The sequence below is a fragment of the Olea europaea genome, chromosome 10 (genome assembly GCF_002742605.1).
Source record: "Olea europaea var. sylvestris chromosome 10, O_europaea_v1, whole genome shotgun sequence".
Taxonomy (NCBI): domain Eukaryota; kingdom Viridiplantae; phylum Streptophyta; class Magnoliopsida; order Lamiales; family Oleaceae; genus Olea; species Olea europaea.
In genome coordinates, this window is record NC_036246.1 from 33,674,332 (window position 1) to 33,682,206 (window position 7,875).

At 34.7% G+C, this 7,875-nt stretch overlaps 1 pseudogene; it reads right to left on the reverse strand.

Moving 5' to 3' along the window:
- Window positions 1–260: 260 nt before the first annotated feature.
- Window positions 261–1,961, reverse strand: LOC111400564 (annotated as a pseudogene).
- Between the last annotated feature and the right edge of the window lie 5,914 nt (window positions 1,962–7,875).

Consider the following 7,875-nt stretch of genomic DNA (forward strand, 5'->3'; position numbering starts at 1 on the left):
GTTCAAAGAAAGCTATACTCGAAGGTATGCCCTTATTATTATTATTTTTTTTAATAAAGCATGCTTTGTGTGGCATTGTATAATAAAAATCCAGAATTGTATACACATGGGAAAGGTCCAGCCAGAAAGAGTTTACACGAAAATAAGTATATTTATCTCAAAGTCGATTGGCCCACGAAACATTTGAATAGAAGTAAGTACTACAAATATTACATGGACTTTGACCAACCTGAATTTGAAGCAGACGGGCAATTTGGTCTTCACTTAGATGATATAGCACCATCTAGTCGATTTGAAGTTTCATGTCGAAAACTGTTTTCTCTAACATAGTTGGCCTTTGCATCTTGGAAAATTGTTCTAAGTTTTCGCATTCCTCAGGCTCGCAGCTTGAGAACATCCTTGGAAGCATTGGGATCTTTAAAAATTGCTTGGCAAACACGAGATATAGTTGACTCAATATATGCCACGTTAATCTGCCAAAGGGAATTAACCATTGCATCTTTCTTTTCTTCCAACATTTTGATGGAATGCTCATCCTTAATCTCTCCTTTACCTGACTTTTTCAACTCCTCCTGTATTTGAATCAAGGACACGGCAGCTGAAGCTACTGAGACTTGAGATTTTATCCAATGTCCTTTGTCCCGCACCTACTTTACAAGAAATGGAACCTTCATGTAACGCTTGCCCTTCTTGATTTCTCTTGCGGTTTGCCTCGTGTAAATGTAGCGAATAGTATACATCATTGCCTTACCAAAAGTAGTTTGAGAAAGATGACGGGCTTCAGATTTTTCCCATTGCACAAACTCAGTAGTTTGGCATACATCCCACAGAATAAGGTAATTATCATCTCGTCAGACGAGTCAGATGAATACAGCGGGGGAGAAGGTTCAGCCATCGACGACTAAAGAAGTAACCAATGAAATGTAGTGAATAAATTGTGTATAGTCTTTTCTTTTGTAGAGATAAATTTGGTTAAACACAACCAAAAAGTCAGCATGAACATGTCCTTAATGTTGTAATCCGGGTAGTGTATTTTGTGTGCTTCGGTCCAACTGTCAAGAATGACAGAGACAATCTGTCGGGAACGACATATGAATTGTCAGGCTGTAATGCAATATGTTGTAAATGGATCCGTATTTTACTTGTGAAGTTGAACATGTATTTCCGTGTCTGAGAACGAAGTAGGAATGGTAATGACTATGTAAGTTGAATATAATAATATAAGCCGTAATGTAATGGGGAACATCGTAGGTTAAATGAATGTTACAAAATGGTGTTTATCATGCACTGTTAATTGAATCCACTATTTACAATGTTGCAAATCAGAATTTATTTGGTGGGGATTGAAAAAAACATTTTTAAGTGGACAGAGAAGATACAAGATTTTGCTTCCTCCTGGCAAGTATTTCGAACGACCATATAGTTTGAGGGTTAATTGTACTATATCAAAGATATTGTGGTATAAATTGTTCCTTATGTATAATCTTCTTCATTTCTTCTGCAGTTTACCATTTATGTTAACCTGATCTTTAATGCTGTGCACGTTTTCGTCAACTATCGAGAATGAATAAAACATTTGTCGGGACTGACAGTTGAACAGGTCGAGATGTTATGCAATTGAAAATTGAAAATTAGTGCATTTTATAACTTTCTTGCTTTCGAAAAATGAGGAAATTGATGCATTTAATAAATTTCTCGCTTTGGGAAAAATGAAAATTATAAGTTTGACTAATACAAGTGTCTTAGTTTATAAATGGAAATTATAGAGATTATAAATTTCTCATTTTTTTGCAAATTACAAGTCTGACCAATACAAGTACACTTAGATATTCAAGACATCACACCAATTGTCTATCAAATTAAATTTGAGATGTGATGAAAATAAGTTGATAGTTAGGAACTAATTGACCTTAATTAACCATCCTCTTTGCTCAATTATAAATACCAGTGCAGGACTTCATGTTCATAAACCACCCCTTGAAAGTCTAGATAAGTTGTTGTAAGACTCTCATATTGAAACAGTTAGTTGATACGAGATAATGGGTTCATCCACCTCCAACAACAAATCATTCAACCCCAATATGCATCCGTCGATATTGGGTTTGTCCGATGAATTTTCCATCGTTTTATTCTCGGACGACGAGGAGGTAAGCGTTGAGCACCATGAATCTCAAATGATTACTCATGCACGAAATGTTGGGATTGTAACAGTAAGAATTCTAAAATCAATATGTTGGCATTTAATAGCATGAAAGTGGCACTGTGTCATACGTAAATCCGTACAATAGCAAAAGGTCAAATCAAAGGTTTCCATAATTTTGAAGTGTCCAAATTGACAGTAAAACTATATATCCTGACAGTTTCTAAATGTCGGTTTCGACATTTCAAACATGTAGCCCGACGGTTTGTAAATGTCAAATTCGACAGTTGTGGGGAGGCAGACGGTAGTGGGTGGAACTCAGGCTTCTTCAGCATAACACATTAAGTGTGGTCATTACTATTGAGCTACAAATGACAAAATGAAAAGGTCAGATTGGTCTTGTCATTAAAGAGACATTTAATGAAAACAGTGTTTGATTTGAATGAACGAAATTACTCAAAACCTTAATGGTGATAATGACATTTTGTGAAGGACTTTAAAACCAAACAAATCAATAAATAATAGTTTCAAAAGTTTCAAATAAATATGCCCATATTGTATTTAACATTTACAAAATAAAAAGCTATAAGAGTAAAATATAAATAATTTGTAATTGCTAATCTCCCAAGAATGTAACAGAAATGTCTTCTTGATTAATGAAAATGAAGAAGACAGAGAAAAGTTAAGGTTTGTAGTTTATATTTCATTTTTAAATTTCTTTTACCGTCATATTAATGAATAAAATACATATTTATCCATGTTTTCTACATAGAAATTAAATCATCACATCAAATCAATGTTTTTCCTTCAATTCAAGCATTAAATGCTACTAAAAATGTGTCATTAAGGGTAATTTGGATTTTTTACCCCAAAAGTGACATTTTTGACACATAAAGTGAAAATAACAAATTTTTTTGAACTTTCATTTTTCGTGACATTTTTGTAAATTTCCCTTATTATATTTAGTTTCCAATTTTAATTCGTTTTTAGGGAACATAATAAAGTTTAATTTAGTTACTTTTATTATATATTTCCTACTTAGAATAGGGTCTTTTAAAACCCTATATAAAGGGGATTATGCGATGTAATTCAAACAACATTTGATTTTGAAATAAATTGAACTTCTTCCCCTATTCTTATCTCTTTTCCCCCTCTTTTCTCCTCTTCTCTCCCCTTTTCCCTTCTCATATATTTGTCTCACAGCATCCGGCATCAATTTCGTATCACAGACAGTCGTCTTCGTTTGGCCAACAACCCTATCTTCAAAAGATAAAAACCAAACACCACCAAACCTTAAAACAGCACAAAAGCAAGTTTTGAACAGCAACAGTAAAGTTTGTTTTCAGTTTCTTAAGTTTTTGCAGTTTGTTAGAAGGGGAGAAAAAGTTGAGAAATCAATTTGCAAAAAGTTGTTCAACTACTTATTGTTGTTGTTGCTTTACACCCATAACAGGGGCGGGACTAAAGGGGGGCATGTAGGGTCAATTCACCCTCTAGTTTTTAAGGTTTTTTTTTTTTTTTAAAATTAGTAGGTCCAAACAGACAAAACTCAAGCAACATTCACAAAAATACAATCGCAGCAAAAGTACAATTGCAGCTTTGAATAGTGCGTCTCTCTCTCTCTCGTCTCTCCCCACTCCCACCATTGAAGCGCTCACCCACCGGCCACTGCCATCACCAGCCACCGACCCACCAACACACCATAACCATTTGCTTTCTGCCTTTCTCTTTCCCACAAGTCAACGGCCACCATTTGCTTTCGACTTGCATCTGCCAACTGCCTTTCTCTTCAGTTTCGCCCCTATTGAAGGTGTGTCACTTCTCCATTACATTTTAGTTATCTTCTTTGGATTTTTGCAATTTTAGTTTTTGCAACTCAGCAACTACAATAGCCTTATTGCCATAGCCAATATATGTTACTGTTGTCTATTAAGTGTTAGTTACTTAGTGAGTTAGCTCTATTTCTGAATTTGGATTTATGTACAATACAATTATTATTCCTATTCCTGCTAAATAACTGTGATTTAGGGATTTCTAATTTCCAACTTAGGGCTTTGATTTAGGAAATTGGCCATTTTCTGATTTAGGGCTTTGTCATTTATATGTAAAATGATAATATTGATTTAAGAAGACTGAAACTTTGTCTGACTTTTGGTAGGTATGACTTAGAATAAGAAACTGATTTAGGCATTTCTAATCTTGTCGATTTTTCATTTTTGGTTTGTTTCAATTATGAAAAAATACTTTAAACGTAAATCTACGCTTTCCTGTAATGAGCAAAATATTGGCGAAAGGAAATGTTCGAAAGAAAAGGGATGAAAATGATGTTGGGGATGTTGATGTTGATGTTGATGCTGGAGATGTTGAGGGTATTGGAGATGTTGAGGATGTTGATGTTGATGTTGATGTTGGAGATGTTAAGGGTATTGGAGATGTTGATGTTGGAGATGTTGGGGGTATTGGAGACGTTGGAGATGTTGATGTTGGATTTGGGGACATTGGAGACATTGGAGATATTGATGTTGGGGATATTGGAGATGTTGGGGATGCTGATCTTGCACAGCTTCCTTCGGATCCTGGATTGAGAGTTCCAATACAGAATTATGATGTTAATGTTCGAGACGTGATTCGAAGAGCATATGTGCAAAGGGGTCCTTGTCAGCCTCGCAATCATATATTTCCACCACAAGAATAGGTAAAGTAGATGGGCGATTTAGTGTTTCGTGATATAATGAGCATCCTACTTGGTTGGAATACAGTAGAGCAAAGGATGCAATTTTTTGCTTTTACTGTTATCTTTTCAGTTTGAATGGTGGTTCATTTGTTAAAGTCGAATTCTCAAATTGAAAAAAGAAATAATATATAAGAAAACATGTTGGGGCTTCAAGTAGTACACACAATCAAGCTCGGGTCAAATATGATTTGTTCAAGAATCAAGAACAAAGTATTCGATCTTGTTTCGTTAAACAATCACATCAAGCTCGAACAAATTATCGAATTTGATTAAATGCTTCAATTGATTGTGTTCGATTTCTTCTACGACAAGGGATGACATTTCGTGGACATGATGAATATGAAGACTCAAACAATCAAGGAAACTTTCTTGAACTAAGTTGTGATCATAATCTTGAGATTAAGGCCGTTGCTTTGACGAATGCACCTGAGAATTTGAAATTAACATCACCAAGAGTGCAAAAAGATATTATAAATGCTATTGCTTCTGAATGCCTACATGTGATTATTGAAAATGTTCATGATAGTTTCTTCTTAATTTTAGTTGATGAATCTCGAGACATTTCTGTGAAAGAGCAAATGTCAGTTGTCATCTGTTAGGTGTATATTGGAACATTTTATTGGTGTCATTCATGTTTTGAGTACCATAGTTGCCTCGCTTAAGGCTGCAATTGATCAATTATTCTCAACGCATAGTTTAAGCATATCTAATTTGAGAGGCCAGGGATATAATGGAGCTAGTAATATGCGAGGTGAGTATAATGGTCTCAAAGCACTTATTTCGAAAGAAAATCCAAATGCTTATTAGATTCATTGTTTTGCTCATCAACTTCAACTAGCTCTTGTAGCTATGGCACAGAAACATTCAAAGATTGAAACTTTCTTCACTACAATACATAGATTGGTGAATGTTGTTGGAGGATCAGCTAAATGGAGTGGTCTTGTAGAGGAAACCAAAGATTGAAAATTCTTGAATCACTCAGTGTTGGTAAAATCTCAAGCGGACGGGGCTCTTCAGCGTCCTGATGATACATGTTGGGGCTCTCACTATAGGTGTTTAATTAACTTGATTGTCATGTTTTCAAACATAGTTGACGTTATTGAGATGATTGCCACTGGCACTAGAAGTACCGGAACAATAGGTGATGCATGTATTTCATTGGAGTTGATGTTAAGATTGAATTTGCATTTAATCTACATCTCATGAAAAAGATTTTAGAGATTTCAAACGAATTGTCAAGAGCATTATAAAGAAAAGATCAAGACCTTGTCAATGCTATGAGATTGATGCAAATATGTAAAATGCAGCTCCAAACCATGAGGGATGATGGATGAGATTCTTTTTTGATAGTGATTTGTTTGTTCTGTGAAACTCACAAGATCAATATTCTTGATATGGATGATATGTTCGTAACTGTAGGTCGTTCACGGTGTGAGACGGTGACAAATTTGCTTCATTTTCGTGTGGAAATATTTTATGTCGTCATTGGTATGCAACTTCAAGAGTTGAATGATCATTTTTCTGAGGTAAATAGTGACTTACTCATTTGTGTTGTGTGTTTGTCTCCAAATTATTTATTTGCTGTTTTTGACAAGAATAAATTGATTTGACTATGTCAGTATCATCCGGTAGATTATGACGTAGCAGATATCTTAGAACTTGATGATCAACTAGATACATATTGATATGCACATTTTCGAAGACTTTGAAGAATTAAAAGGCATTAGTGATCTTGTACAGAAGTTGGTTGTGAAAAATAAACATGAAGTGTATTAATTAGTTTACGAGCTTGTGACATTAGTCTTAGTTCTTCCCGTGGCTAATGCTACAGTCGAGAGAGCATTTTCTACGATGACTTATGTCAAAAATCGTATGCGCAATCGAATTGGAGATCAATTGTTGAATGATAGTTTGATTGCATATATTGAGAAAGATATTTTTGATAAGATTGAAAATGATGTAATTATGCAATGTTATCAAAGCATGAGAACATGTAGAGAGCAATTGTAATAATATATATCTTATTTTAAAATTTTCGTCACTTTTTTAAAAGTTCGATTATGACCCCCTAGTCTAAAATGTCTACATCCGCCCCTGCCTATAACCTAGCTAGTCTCAAAACAAAATTTATCCAGCTCACTAAACATACCCATATACCCAGCTCATAGAACAAACCCAACATTCTAAAATTAATCCCACAGATCCCCAATAAATCCACTAAACCACATATTCATCCCAAACAACCAAACTAAACCTAAATACACAGACCATGACACAATATATACAATCCCAAACATTCAGCCCAAACTACCAACGCATACAAATACATCATACTTAACCTAATAACCTTCAGTTAATTAACCCAGGTCTATATCCACTAATAGCCCTTGCCCATTCCCAAAACAATTAGCCCATAACCTATCTTACACTAATAACCAACCCACCAAAACTCTAAGCCCAATATCCATAAGCACAACACGGCCCAATGTAATCATTCCCTTCACTTCTAAAACCCTACACCAAATCAGCACTTCTTAAAGCAGCCACCAAGCACCACCTCTTCCATCAATGTCTATATTTGTCATGGCTACCATATGTATATCTGATTTGTCGCTATAGTTGTACTCGTGAAACTATTGGAGTTTTGGCTTCATGCATTGCAAAGAACTTGGGAAGCAATTCACAAATTATATAGTCTGTCATTGTGTATAATTGGATTCATCTGTGCATTATATACATCTCGTTGGATTCTCATAAAGTTTATTAATTTTGCATTTTGAAAGCTTTACTTTTTATTTTGTGTTTGTGGCCAGTTTTATCACATTTCCACAAAAAAAAAAAAAAAAAAAAAAAAAAAATTTCAAACTTGTTCAACTAGCACCAAAACACTTCGAGCTTAGTCAACCAACCTCAAAGCATCTTTTAATTTATCTACACATATCATACATGCCCAAAAGAAGCTCAAAATGACATTGAAAGACAGAATACTACAAGAAAACCA